We start from the raw sequence: 13,975 nt of genomic DNA, 5'->3' as shown, positions 1-13,975 counted from the left end.
TGACAAGGGATATGTACCAGACGCAATTAATTTATGTTTGAACCTGATTACACAGGTTTTGCTTTCCAGGCGTTGAAACCCTTTCCCACGTTTCAGTCTGAGAACCAAAATGGTGATTTAGTAGACCTTGGTAACTTCTTTATCTGGCACTATATTAATCTCGACAAGCCAATGGAAATGTTGTGTCACTTCAGTGAGGGACTAAAGGGGGCCAATTTGCACTTGACTCCTTTCCACTTCGCTCTTCACTGTGCGCTGGATGCCAGAAAAATTGAAATGTAAATTCAATTATAATGGGCTACAGAACTAAACTCGGGCTTTACGTCTGAGGCGCAGAACTAAATTTGGGCTTTACGTCTGAGGCGCAGTACTCAATTTGGGCTTTATGGTTGGGGCGCAGAACTAAATTCGGGCTTTACGTCTGAGGCGCAGTACTCAATTTGGGCTTTATGCGTGGGGTGCAGAACTAAATTCGGGCTTTACGCCTGGGGCACATAATTAAATTTGGACTTTATGCCTGGGCGCAGAACTAAATTCTGGCTTTATGGCTGGGGTGAAGACTAAACTCGGGCTTTACGTCTGAAATTCAGAAATGTGGAATTCAGTGGTTTGTGGGGGTGGCTTTCAGGATTGGCAAAATGGTTTCTAGTTCTTATTTTTCAGGCCTGCATTGCCCTTAGTGTCTAAAAAAGGTTAGGTGGGGTTACTGGGTTATCCCCATCCCCCACGTCTGAAGGTTAACGTGCAGGTTCAGTTGGCAGTTCGGAAGGCACTCTTCACTGTGCGCTGGATGCCAGATAAATTGAAATGTAAGTTCAATTATAATGGGCTACAGAACTAAATTCGGGCTTTACGTCTGAGGCGCAGTACTAAATTTAAGTAGGTAATGTTAGCATTCATGTCAAGAGGGTTGGAATACAAGACCAGGGATGTACTTCTAGGCTCTATAAGGCTCTGGTCAGACCCCATTTGGAGTATTGTGAGCAGTTTGGGCCCCGTATCGAAGGATGTGCTGGCCTTGGAAAGGATCCAGAGAGGTTCACAAGAATGATCCCTGGAATGAAGAGCTTGTCCTATGAGGAACGATTGAGGACTCTGGGTCTGTACTAGTTGGAGTTTAGAAGATTGAAGGGGGATCTTATTGCACCTTACAGGATACTGCGAGGCCTGTATAGAGTGGACATGGAGAGGATGCTTCCACTTGTAGGAAAAACTAGAACCAGAGGACACAATCTCAGACTAAAGGGGCGATCCTTTAAAACAGAGATGAGGAAGAATTTCTTCAGCCAGAGGATGCTGAATCTGTGGAACTCTTTGCCGCAGAAGGCTGTGGAGGCCAAATCACTGAGTGTGTTTAAGACAGAGGTAGATAGATTGATTAATAAGTCGATCATGGGTTATGGGGAGAAGGCAGGAGAATGGGGATGAGAAAAATATCAGCCATGATTGAATGGTGCAGCAGACTCGATGGGCCGAGTGGCCTAATTCTGCTTCTATGTCTTATAACATAGAGGTGTGGGCTTAAGTAGGGTGCGCTTTAGAGGGGTCGGTGCAGACCCGATGGGCCGAGTGGCCTCCTTCTGCACTGTAAATTCTATGATTCTATGAAATTGAGGTCATGACAATCATGCAGAAGAAAGATTTACCTATCAGGCTCCATTAGTTTTGATCTGTGCTAGCACAAGATCAGAAGGAAAAGAATGTACAAGAGATCACAGAAGTACTGAAAGCCATGCAGTATCTAGGAATAGAACCTGATGTGGAAACCTATGAAAACTAAGTGCAGTCCTCATTTGACAGCATCAAGGTAGCTCGTACCCAGCTTGAGGAAAATGGATGATGGATATCTGGTCAACACAATTGGATTTTGTGCCTCTGAACTAAGAACAGAAGCTTTAAATCGACATTTTGGGCAAGGTTTATTCTATGTTATTGTTGCCGATAAATCCTGCAGTGGATTTAAGTAGTTTCAGAGGCAGTCTTGTTTTAGGATTTAAAGGTCTAAAGATATTGATTTTATTAGCAAGGTAGCGGAATTGTTGTACAAAGATGAGCATTATTGCCAGGATTCTCCAGGACCAACTGAAGCCGCTGGATATTTTCTTTATAACTTGATTGACAGCATGAGTGACTCTGAGGTGCAGGCCAAGGAGGAGCATCTGAGACAGTACTTCCATCAGCTGAACAAGATGGATATCGTAATCCCAGCAACTATCTACAGAGCAATTAGAAATTTGTTGGATGCTGGGCAGCACGGTGGCGCAGTGGGTTAGCCCTGCTGCCTCACTGCGCGAAGTCCCAGGTTCGATCCCGGCTCTGGGTCACTGTCCATGTGGAGTTTGCACATTCTCCCCATGTTTGTGTGGGTTTCGCCACCACAACCCAAAGATGTGCAGGTTAGGTGGATTGACCACGCTAAATTGCCCCTTAATTGGAAAAAATGAATTATGTACTCTAAATTTTAAAAAAAAAGATGCTCACCACATCCCTAAGTTAATGAAGGATATCATGGTTTTGGCGAATGAACAGGATAAGCTGACTGCTGCTGACCTCCCAAAAGGGTACGAGGCTAAAATTGCTGCTCTAGAAACAAGATTGGCACATATATATGGAGAGGAGACTCATTGGAGAGAGTTGCTTTGTGGGACTGAGAATATGCAAAAAGCACTTGAAGTGAAAGCTCAGTATGAATCGGACATGGCTATTGGCAGCTGCGCTGCACTAATAAATCTTTGCCGTTGTCATGATAACGCAGAAGAGATAATGAACCTGAAACAAGAAATGGACTGCAAAGATTCTTCTATTGATACTTGGCACTTGGGAGGGTCCTAGCCAAGCATGGTAAATTACAAGATGTTATTCTCATCCTAAAGGAGATGTTCAAAGAGAGAATACTGTCACTTCATTCTTCCATATCCTGAAGGCTGCAGCCATGAGGAGAGAAACTGATAGAGTAAAACAGCTACATGAATCCAATCTGAATTTGGGTTTGGCCAAGCATACTGCCAGCCTGTGTTCGCCACTGATTGGAGTCCATCTTTTTAAAAATAAATTTAGAGTATCCAATTTTTTTTCCAATTAAGGGGCAATTTAGCATGGCCAATCCACCTACGCTGCACATCTTTGGGTGGTGGGGGCGAGACCAATGCGGGCATGGGGAGAATGCGCAAAGATTGGAGTCAAAGATTGGAGTCTATCTGGATCAGGGGATTCTGCCTGTCGCACTAAATGCAATTATTGCTTGTCAAAAGAAGGGTGGCGCAGTGGTTAAACCTGCTGCCTCACAACGCCGAGGTCCCAGGCTCGATCCCGGCCCTGGGTCACTGTCTGTGTGGAGTTTGCATATTCTCCTTGTGTCTGCATGGGTCTCACCTCCACAACCCAAAAGGTAGGTGGATTGACCACACTAAATTGCCCCTTAATTGAAAAAAAATAATTGGATACTCTAAATTTAAAGTTGTTTGTCACAAGAAATATGGCCAGGTGCCCAGGCTTCATGATGTTTTGTGTAAGTGGTCGACCAGGGAGACATGTACTGAAATCTATGGATTTTGTAAACCAGGAGCGAGGTGAAATAACAATGCTTTATTGTGCTTGTCTTCAGAGTGGGAAATACAAAGAGGCTGCAAAAATTATTGAGACACCTGGGTTGAGAGCCCATCCAGGGAGGCTTCAATGGTTTGCAGATAAATGCACAGCCACAAATAAAGTTGAAGCACTTGAGAACGTGGTGGAAATGGCCCAGAAGCTCTTCAAATGTCACAGAGATCAGATCTTCTGAAGCTTTTCAAAGAAAATAATGAGTGGGGGAAAGCGGATTCAATGTGGTCCAAAATGGAGGAAGCAAATGTGATACCCCAAGAGAGAACACTCTGATTACATACCTAAATACTAAAGGTCAATGGTCGGGAGATTTGAAGTTCCTGAGATATGGTATGAGAATGCTTCAAGATCCACTTCATGAAAATGAAAAATGAAAATCGCTTATTGTCACGTGTAGGCTTCAATTAAGTTATTGTGAAAAGCCCCTAGTCGCCTCATTCCGGCGCCTGTTTGGGGAGGCTGTTACGGGAATCGAACCATGCTTCTGGCCTGCTTTAAAGCCAGCGATTTAGCCCAGTGAGCTAAACCAGCCCCGAAATAAAATTGCTTATTGTCACAAGTAGGCTTCAAATGAAGTTACTGTGAAAAGCCCCTAGTCGCCACATTCCGGCGCCTGTTTGGGGAGGCTGGTACAGGAATTGAACCGTGCTGCTGACCTGCCATGGTCTGCTTTCAAAGCCAGCGATTTAGCCATGTGCTGACCCCATATCATCTGTACTCACCCCATATCATCTGCTGCTCTCATTGAAGCCATACAAACAAAAGCTACCGATCTGCCTGTTGAGTCTGCCAGTGCTTATCAGCAGAGGCTGCTAATACTTAGCAAGAAGAACAACATTCAAGCAGCCCATAACATACTCCTGGCAGCTGAAAAGAAGGGTCTGGTATTCAGCTCAGCTGCTTATTCAAGCTTCTTATTTAAATCTTTTTATTCTCCTCATTTTCCACATTTCTATCAAATAGACAAAAGAAAACAAACAGAAACAAATACAGTATCAATCCCCCAAACAGCATATCCTTCAATATACCAACTCAAACATCGCCCGCACATTCCAAGTAAAAACAAAAGAAAATTAACAATCAATCCATAAACAAGAACAACAATAACCCCAACCCCCCCACTTCTCCCCCTTACAATGTTCGATGGCAACCAACTCTTGATTGTGCATAATAAACAGTCCCCATGAATTGTATAACCCTTCCTTCATGATGATAATAATCTTTAATAATAATTTTTATCAGTGTCACAAGTAGACTTGCATTAACAGCGCAATGAAGTTACTGTGAAAAGCCCCTAGTCGGGTACATGGAGGGAGAATTCAGAATGTCCAAATTACCTAACAGCATGTCTTTCGGAACTTGTGGGAGGAAACCCACGCAGACACAGGGAGAACGTGTACACTGCGCACAGACAGTGACCCAAGACAGGAATTGAACCTGGGACCTTGCTGATGTGAAGCAACAGTGCTAACCATTGTGCTACCATGCTGCCCTTCATCCCCCTCAGCTCAAATTTCACCTTGAGAGTCTCAAATTCCAGTAGATCCCCTCCCGCCAAGCTGAGGCACAGGACGGAGAATCTGACCTCCACCCCAACAGGACCCGCACTGGGTATTCAGTGAGGCGAAGGCTAATACATCTGCCCCTGCAGCCCTGGCCGGTCCGACAGCCCCGAAAATAGCTTCTAGGGGCCCTGGTTCCAAGTTCACATGCACTAACCCTGAGAAGCCTCCCTCCAATACTTCTCCAGCTTCAGGCAGGACCAAAACATGTGTACATGATTTGCGGGGCTCCTCCCACAGCGCTCACATACATCCTCTACTCCCTCAATAAGTCAGCTCATCCTCGCCTTCGTGAGGTGTGTCCTACACACGACCTTCAGCTGTATCAGCACTAACCACGTGCACAAGGTTGAGGCGTTCACCCTCCGGAACCCCTCACACCCTATTCCGTCTTCCATAGCCTATCCCAACTCTTTCTCCCACTTGGCTTTAATCCCTTCTATGGACAGCCCGTAAATCGCCCACACTATTCCCTCCCCATTCCCTCTGCCATCAAACTCTCTTCCAACAATGAGGGGACCGGCGCTATCAGGAAGCTCTGAATCTCCTTTCTAACAAAGTCCCGGAGCTGCAGGTACCTAAACCCTTCCTCTTGCCCCAATCCCTATTTCTCCCCCAACTCTTCCAACCTCGCAAAACATCCCCCCAGGAAATGGTCTTTTAATACCCTGACCCCCTCTCCCTTCTCCAAAACCTCCTGTCCAGCTTTCCTGGCTCAAACTTTATACTTTATTCAAGCTTCTTGAACACTTCTTGATCATGGGTTCGGGGAGAAATCCACGTATGTCAGAACCAAAGTTGAGACTCGCATCTAGGCTTTACACTGAGCAATGCTGCCAACAGCCAACTCATCATAACGCAAGTTAGTCGGGATAATCTGAAAGATGCTGCTTCCACCCTGAAGGAGATGTTGCAAGTTAATTAAGTGTCCATCCAGCTTGCTGTTGCATGGTTAGTCCAAGCTCACGCCTCCAAAGTGACGTGGAAAAAATTCAGTCTGTAGAACAATTAATGGAAACCTGACACAGCCTATCAATTTGTCCAGGACGCTATTTATCAATAACTTAGTCCTGGCTCACATGAGGAATGATAATATTGATACAGCAGTGGAAAATGTTGAACCCTTCTGCATTCCAGGAGGAAATAGTTCCCAGCAGCAAGCACTAATGTGTCCTCGGCCTTCTGACAGGTTTTAGAAGTAAATCACGAAGAAGCACCAGACAAAGTAAGTGCCATGGCTGAACAGTTAGCTAACCATTTTAAAGTGTATAACCTGTGATGGATCTCTTCCCACAATATATGGATCTAGACAAAACAGCAGTTGCCAAATTCCTGTTTCAGAGGCGCCCTGCAATTTCAGAACAGAAAATCAGCTTGGTTTCTTCCATTACGACAGCACAAAAACCTGGACAGGCTCATAAGATCATTGAGCTCCTTGACCTGATGAAAGATTTCTAGAAAGGGAAATCGCATATTTATATCTGATGAAAAGTTATGCTATAGACAATGATGTGGTTTCTGCAAAGCCTTTGTACGAAAAGGTGACACCAGATGAGCCGTTTCTGAAGTGTCTTGCAGTGCTGGTGAAAGATTCCGGGGAATCTCTACCTTTCACTGAACCCCTGGAAGTTTTAAATTTTATGCAGACAAGCTGAAGCAAAAAGAGCGACCAGACAATTTTATATTATTGATCCAATTCTTGATAAAAGTGTATTTCTGAAATATGATAACGTTAACTATATGTTTGACTGTACAGGAATATTTAACGTGACAAATAAAGATTCGGAGGTGATTTTTAAAAATAAATTAGGTTACAACAAAATCTGAACTTTTCCTTCAATCCAAATTGATCTCTGGTTTCAACTCCACAATTCAGTGTCTGAGAGGTTCCACTGATTAACATTTCCAATTAGAAACTGCTGATTAATCCTTGCTAACAAGTCTTACTGACTTGCACATTATACACAGCGAAACCACCATTATGAAATTAACTTATCAAGGAACATGAAAACACGTAAAATATTTTGCAAACAGATCAATAAACCTTCATGGAACAATATTGATATTGATGAGGTTTGGAAGTTGCTCAGTTGAATCATTTCTCAGACAGCAGCAGCAACATTTGGTAAAGCTGGAACCCCATAACAAAAACTGGATTGAGACCTACATATTCATCTGTCATTGAGGCAAACAACAACACTTGTAGATACACAACTTAAACCCAACAGCAAGAATACTGCAAAACTTGGAAGTAGCCAAGCCAATGGGGGAAAGGACAGGGGGATACTATTTAATACTGGATCAGCTTATAACAAGAAATCCAAACTGACTGTGATGATCGAGATCTACAGGTTATATATGTTGGGATTAACAGGGTGCTTGGTGCTACTACCACCAACTGTTGTATCTGTCCAATTCAGCTCCTTAATCAAAGTTTACCCAGGTGCCTTTATTTAGGGTAGCACAGTGGTTAGCGCTGTCACTTCACAGTTCCAGGGTCCCAGGTTCGATTCCAGCTGGGGTCACTGTCTGTGTGGAGTCTGCATGTCCTCCCTGTCTGCGTGGGTTTCCTCCGGGGGCTCTGATTTCCTCCTACGAGTCCCGTAAGACATGCTGTTACGTAATTTGGACATTCCGAATTCTCCCTCTGTACCTGAACAGGTGCCGGAATGTGGCGACTGGGGACTTTTCACAGTAACTTCATGGCAGTGTTAATGTAAGCCTACTTGTGACACGAATAAAGATTATTCATTATGAGGAGAACAAAGTACGGACACAGATCTAATGCAACACACTTAATTAAATATAGTTATCCCGTAAGTCACCTCTATATACACGAGAAATGCCAAGGATTTGACGATACTACCCGCCAAGATGGTTTGATATGTTGTAGATCCAATCCCTGAGACCCTCTGGTTAATCTTTATGAAGGTGATTTTCACTGGCTGTTTTTTCCTTCCTTCCTGGTCTGGTCTGCTCTCAGTCGCACCCCATCTCCAATCTTCGCTCCCTAGATGTCCGGAATGACTATTTTTTATCCCCGTCGCAACTCACCTCCTTTTCCACCTGCTCTTGGCCTTCTGCCAATGGAGTCTTGGGAGGAAGTGTCTCAGTGCCCAGTGGTCTAGTTGATGACCTATTGACAGGGCACCTGAACCCGCCCTAGGAGGAGTGATGATTGCTCGATGGGTTATTGGGAACTGTGGACAATAGGCCACTCCATCTCAAGTAGGAGCGATAATTACTTGATAGGTTATCAGGGGCTGCTACAGACATGCCCCGGCAGCCTGTCTGAGTTCTGTACATTCAGATACAAGTCGGATATTCTGCAGAGTTCTTGCTGGAGTGGACTGTGGTCTGAAAGTGCCCAATTCTTTAATTTAGGATATCCAACTTAACCAGCATTAAAACTAGGCCCTGATTATATTACCACACAACATTGCCCCTGAAAACAAGTACTCACTGACAAATGTAAACAGATGTCCCTTCTGAATAGTGTCCTTTCTGACTACATCTGCGGGAAGTGCACCCAACTCCAGCTCCTCGAGAGCCGCGTTAGGGACCTGGAGCTGGAGCTGGATGAACTTCGGATCATTCGGGAGGCGGAGGAGGTTATTGAGAAGAGTTATAGGGAGGTAGTCACACCTCAGGTAAAAGAAGAAGGTAGATGGGTTACCGTCAGGGGAGGTAGAGGGAACCGGCAGGCAGTGCAGGGATCCCCTGTGGTCGTTCCCCTCTATAACAAGTATACTGTTTTGGATACTGTTGCGGGGGACGACTTACCAGGGGTAAGCAATAGGGCACAGGTCTCTGGCACAGAGTCTGTCCCTGTTGCTCAGAAGGGAAGGGAGAAGAGGAACAGAGCACTTGTCATTGGGGACTCCATAGTTAGAGGAACAGACAGGAGGTTCTGTGGGAACGAAAGAGACTCACGGTTGGTGTGTTGCCTCCCAGGTGCCAGGGTACGTGATGTCTCTGATCGTGTTTTGGGATCCTTAAGGGGGAGGGGGAGCAGCCCCAAGTCGTGGTCCACATAGGTACCAACGACATATGTAGGAAGAGAGATGGGGATTTGAGACAGAAATTCAGGGAGCTAGGGTGGAAGCTGAGAGCTAGAACAAACAGAGTTGTTATCACTGGGTTGTTACCCGTGCCACGTGCTAGTGAAGTGAGAAATAAGGAGAGAGAGGTGTTGAACACGTGGCTACAGGGATGGTGCAGGAGGGAGGGTTTTGGTTTCCTGGATAATTGGGGCTCATTCTGGGGTAGGTGGGACTTCTACAAACAGGATGGTCTTCACCTGAACCAGAGGGGTACCAATATCCTGGGGGGGTGTTTTGCTAGTGCTCTTCGGGGGGGGGGGTTTAAACTAATTCAGCAGGGGGATGGGAACCTAAATTGTAGTCCCAGTGTACAGGATGTTGAGAGTAGTGAGGTCAGGGATAGGGTTAAAAGTTTGAAAGAGGGCACCGGCAAGCAGGACGCTGGTTTGAAGTGTGTCTACTTCAACGCCAGGAGCATCCGGAATAAGGTGGGTGAGCTTGCAGCATGGGTTGGTACCTGGGATCTCGATGTTGTGGCGATTTCGGAGACATGAGTAGAGCAGGGACAGGAATGGTTGTTGCAGGTTCCAGGATTTAGATGTTTCTGGAAGAACAGAGAAGATGGTAAAAGAGGGGGGGGGGGGGGGGTGGCATTGTTAATCAAGGAAAGTATTACAGCGGTAGAAAGGACGCTTGAGGACTCGTCTACTGAGGTAGTATGGGCCGAGGTTAGGAACAGTAGAGGAGAGGGAACCCTGTTGGGAGTTGTCTATAGACCTCCGAATAGTTCCAGAGATGTAGAGGAAAGGATTGCAAAGATGATTCTCGACAGGAGCGAGAGTAACAGGTTAGTTGTTATGGGGGACTTTAACTTTCCAAATATTGACTGGAAATACTATAGTTCGAGTACTATAGATGGGTCAGTTTTTGTGCAGTGTGTGCAGGAGGGTTTTCTGACACAGTATGTAGACAGGCCAACAAGGGGCGAGGCCACATTGGATTTGGTACTGGGTAATGAACCCGGCCAGGTGTTAGATTTAGATGTAGGTGAGCACTTTGGTGATAGTGATCACAACTCGGTTATGTTTACTTTAGCAATGGGCAGGGATAGGTATATACCGCAAGGCAAGAATTATAGCTGGGGGAAAGGCAATTATGATGCTATTCAGCAAGATTTAGGATGTATAGGATGGGGAAAGAAACTGCAGGGGATGGGTACAATCGAAATGTGGAGCTTTTTCAAGGAACAGCTACTGCGTGTCCTTGATAAGTATGTACCTGTCAGGCAGGGAGGAAGTTGTCGAGCAAGGGAACCGTGGTTTACTAAGGAAGTTGAAGCACTTGTCAAGAGGAAGAAGAAGGCTTATGTTAGGATGAGACATGAAGGCTCAGTTAGGGCACTTGAGAGTTACAAGTTAGCCAGGAAGGACCTAAAGGGAGAGTTAAGAAGAGCGAGGAGAGGACACGAAAAGTCGTTGGCGGATAGGATCAAGGAAAACCCTAAGGCTTTCTATAGGTATATCAGGAACAAAAGAATGACTAGAGTAAGATTAGGGCCAATCAAGGATAGTAGTGGAAAGTTGTGTGTGGAATCAGAGGAGATAGGGGAAGCGTTAAATGGATAATTTTCATCAGTGTTTACACTGGAGAAAGACAATATTGTCGAGGAGAACACTCAGGTTCAGTCGACCAGGCTAGATGGAATTGAGGTTCAAATGGAGGAGGTGTTAGCAATTTTGGAAAATGTCAAAATAGATAAGTCCCCTGGGCCAGATGGGATTTATCCTAGGATTCTCTGGGAAGCCAGGGAGGAGATTGCAGAGCCTTTGTCCTTGATCTTTATGTCGTCTTTGTCGACAGGAATAGTGCCGGAAGACTGGAGGATAGCAAATGTTGTCCCCTTGTTCAAGAAGGGGAGTAGAGACAACCCTGGTAATTATAGACCTGTGAGCCTTACTTCGGTTGTGGGTAAAATGTTGGAAAAGGTTATAAGAGATAGGGTTTATAATCATCTTGAAAAGAACAAGTTGATTAGCGATAGTCAACACGGTTTTGTGAAGGGTAGGTCATGCCTCACAAACCTTATTGAGTTTTTTGAGAAGGTGACCAAACAGGTGGATCAGGGTAAAGCTGTTGATGTGGTGTATATGGATTTCAGTAAGGCGCTTGATAAGGTTCCCCACGGTAGGCTATTGCAGAAAATAAGGAAGTATGGGATTGAAGGTGATTTAGCGGTTTGGATCAGTAATTGGCTAGCTGAAAGAAGACAGAGGGTGGTGGTTGATGGCAAATGTTCATCCTGGAGTTCAGTTACTAGTGCTGTACCGCAAGGATCTGTTTTGGGGCCACTGCTGTTTGTCATTTTTATAAATGACCTGGAAGAGGGTGTAGAAGGATGGGTTAGTAAATTTGCAGATGACACGAAGGTCGGTGGAGTTGTGGATAGTGCTGAAGGATGTTATAGGATACAGAGGGACATAGATAAGCTGCAGAGCTGGGCTGAGAGGTGGCAGATGGAGTTTAATGCGGAAAAGTGTGAGGTGGTTCACTTTGGAAGGAGTAACAGGAATGCAGAGTACTGGGCTAATGGCAAGATTCTTGGTAGTGTAGATGAACAGAGAGATCTCGGCATCCAGGTACATAAATCCCTGAAAGTTGCCACCCAGGTTAATAGGGCTGTTAAGAAGGCATATGGTGTGCTAGCCTTTATAAGCAGGGGGATTGAGTTTCGGAACCACAAGGTCATGCTGCAGCTGTACATAACTCTGGTGCGGCCGCACCTGGAGTACTGCGTGCAGTTCAGGTCACCACATTATAGGAAGGATGTGGAAGGTTTTGAAAGGGTTGCGAGGAGATTTACTAGGATATTGCCTGGTATGGAGGGAAGGTCTTACGAGGAAAGGCTCAGGGAATTGAGGTTGTTTTCGTTAGAGAGGAGAAGGCTGAGAGGTGACTTAGTAGAGACATATAAGATAATCAGAGGGTTAGATAGGGACAGTGAGAGTCTTTTTCTTCGGATGGTGATGACCAACACGAGGGGACATAGCTTTAAATTGAGGGGTGATAGATATAGGACAGATGTCAGAGGCAGTTTCTTTACTCAGAGAGTAGTAGGGGTGTGGAACGCCCTGCCTGCAACAGTAGTAGACCCGCCAACTTTAAGGGCATTTAAGTGGTCACTAGATAGACATATGGATGAAAATGGAATAGTGTAGGTCAGATAGGCTTCAGATGGTTTCACAGGTCGGCGCAACATCGAGGGCCGAAGGGCCCGTACTGCGCTGTAGTTTTCTATGTTCTATGTTCTAGATGTCTTGCTGGGTTGAACACTGTTGAGCTTTTACCCTCAGGAAACAGACATCACCCAGTGTCCGTTTGATGTCCTTCTGAAGCTTCCTTTCATGGTTGAATTGAACAAGAAAGCCTCATTACTTGACGTCGAAAAGGTTGAGTGAGCGGTGAGTCACCCGGCAAGGATGGAATTCCAACTGAAATGCTCCAACCCGGAAAGTGCCATCTACTGCCACACGTTCATCACCTCTTTCTCTGTTGGAGGGTTGGGTCCATTGTGCAGGAGATGTGTGACATGAAATGAAATGAAAACCGATTATTGTCACAAGTAGGCTTCAAATGAAGTTACTCTGAAAAGCCCCTCGTCGCCATATTCTGGCGCCTGTTCGGGGAGGCTGGTATGGGAATTGAACCATGCTGGTGACCTGCCTTGGTCTGCTTTAAAAGCCAGCTCTTTAGCCCTGTGCTAAACCAGCCCCAGTGACGTATTACAATCCCAGACCAGACCCCAACAGTGGATAGGATACTGAACAAAAACCCCAATATTTTAGTTTATTTCGTAAGACTGTGCGGAATGAATGAATTGCTCCAGGGGTTCTTGCATGAAATTTGTAATTTTAAAGCAAAACTTGTAAACTCTTTCACATCACACCCAAAAAGAACAGCTTATAATTACTCCTTAAACACTTCTACACAATTTGCCATTAAAGAACAAAAAAAAGAAACATACAACTCTCAATCCATCTTAAAATCAGCATCGCATAGAGTAATATTATCCAGAAGAGACTTTTGGCCCCTGTTAGAACTCCTTCAGACTCTGGCTGAATATCTTCAAATAACTGTTTCAGCTGAGTTGTTTCACCCTCTTCCTTGTCTTCATACAAGACTGCTCCGCTTTAACTATTATTACTTATTTTAGAACTATTGTACTGGAGAGAAATCTGCCTTCACTTGTGGCCAAATCAAATTTCAACTCTCTCCAAATGTTTTCTCAAAATGTCTCGCTGCATCCTTTAGCTCCATCCAGCACTGACATCATCTCCCCAAGCTGAAAAACAAACTTAATTTCCAGGCTTAAAACACTTATCTTCCAGGGGACTGTCTCCAGTCAAATCTACAGTGCATTAGCCCAGACTGAAAAACATTCCTCTGGTCAATTTCACCTTCTGGTTCCTAAAAGCTCCCAGGCCAGGCGAAACAGGATAATTTGTTTTTGGCACATGACCACTGCAGTCAAACACGCTATAACCCCACACTCTTCACCTAATTTGAAAAAGGAAGCATACATAGGATCGAGGCAACTCAAAACTGATGAAGCTTTGGAGGAATATTGGGAAAGTAGGACGAATCTCAAACGCGCAATAAAGAGGGCTAAAAGGGGTCATGAAATATCTTTGGCTAACAGGGTTAAGGAAAATGCCAAAGCCTTTTATTCATACGTAAGGAGCAAGAGGGTAACTAGAGAAAGGATTGGCC

At 44.9% G+C, this 13,975-nt stretch overlaps 4 pseudogenes; all 4 read left to right on the top strand.

Annotated features, from left to right (window-relative positions):
• The first annotated feature begins 33 nt into the window (after positions 1 to 33).
• LOC119951501 lies at positions 34 to 2,348 on the top strand (annotated as a pseudogene).
• Positions 2,349 to 2,358: 10 nt separating this feature from the next.
• Positions 2,359 to 3,432, top strand: LOC119952006 (annotated as a pseudogene).
• On the top strand, positions 3,154 to 3,964 carry LOC119951500 (annotated as a pseudogene).
• A 1,953-nt stretch (positions 3,965 to 5,917) lies between these two features.
• Positions 5,918 to 6,987, top strand: LOC119951499 (annotated as a pseudogene).
• The last annotated feature ends 6,988 nt before the right edge of the window (positions 6,988 to 13,975 follow it).

This window comes from Scyliorhinus canicula, chromosome 17, assembly GCF_902713615.1.
Source record: "Scyliorhinus canicula chromosome 17, sScyCan1.1, whole genome shotgun sequence".
Taxonomy (NCBI): domain Eukaryota; kingdom Metazoa; phylum Chordata; class Chondrichthyes; order Carcharhiniformes; family Scyliorhinidae; genus Scyliorhinus; species Scyliorhinus canicula.
The sequence above is the reverse complement of the archived record's forward strand: the minus strand, read 5'-3'. Positions and strand labels throughout refer to the sequence as shown.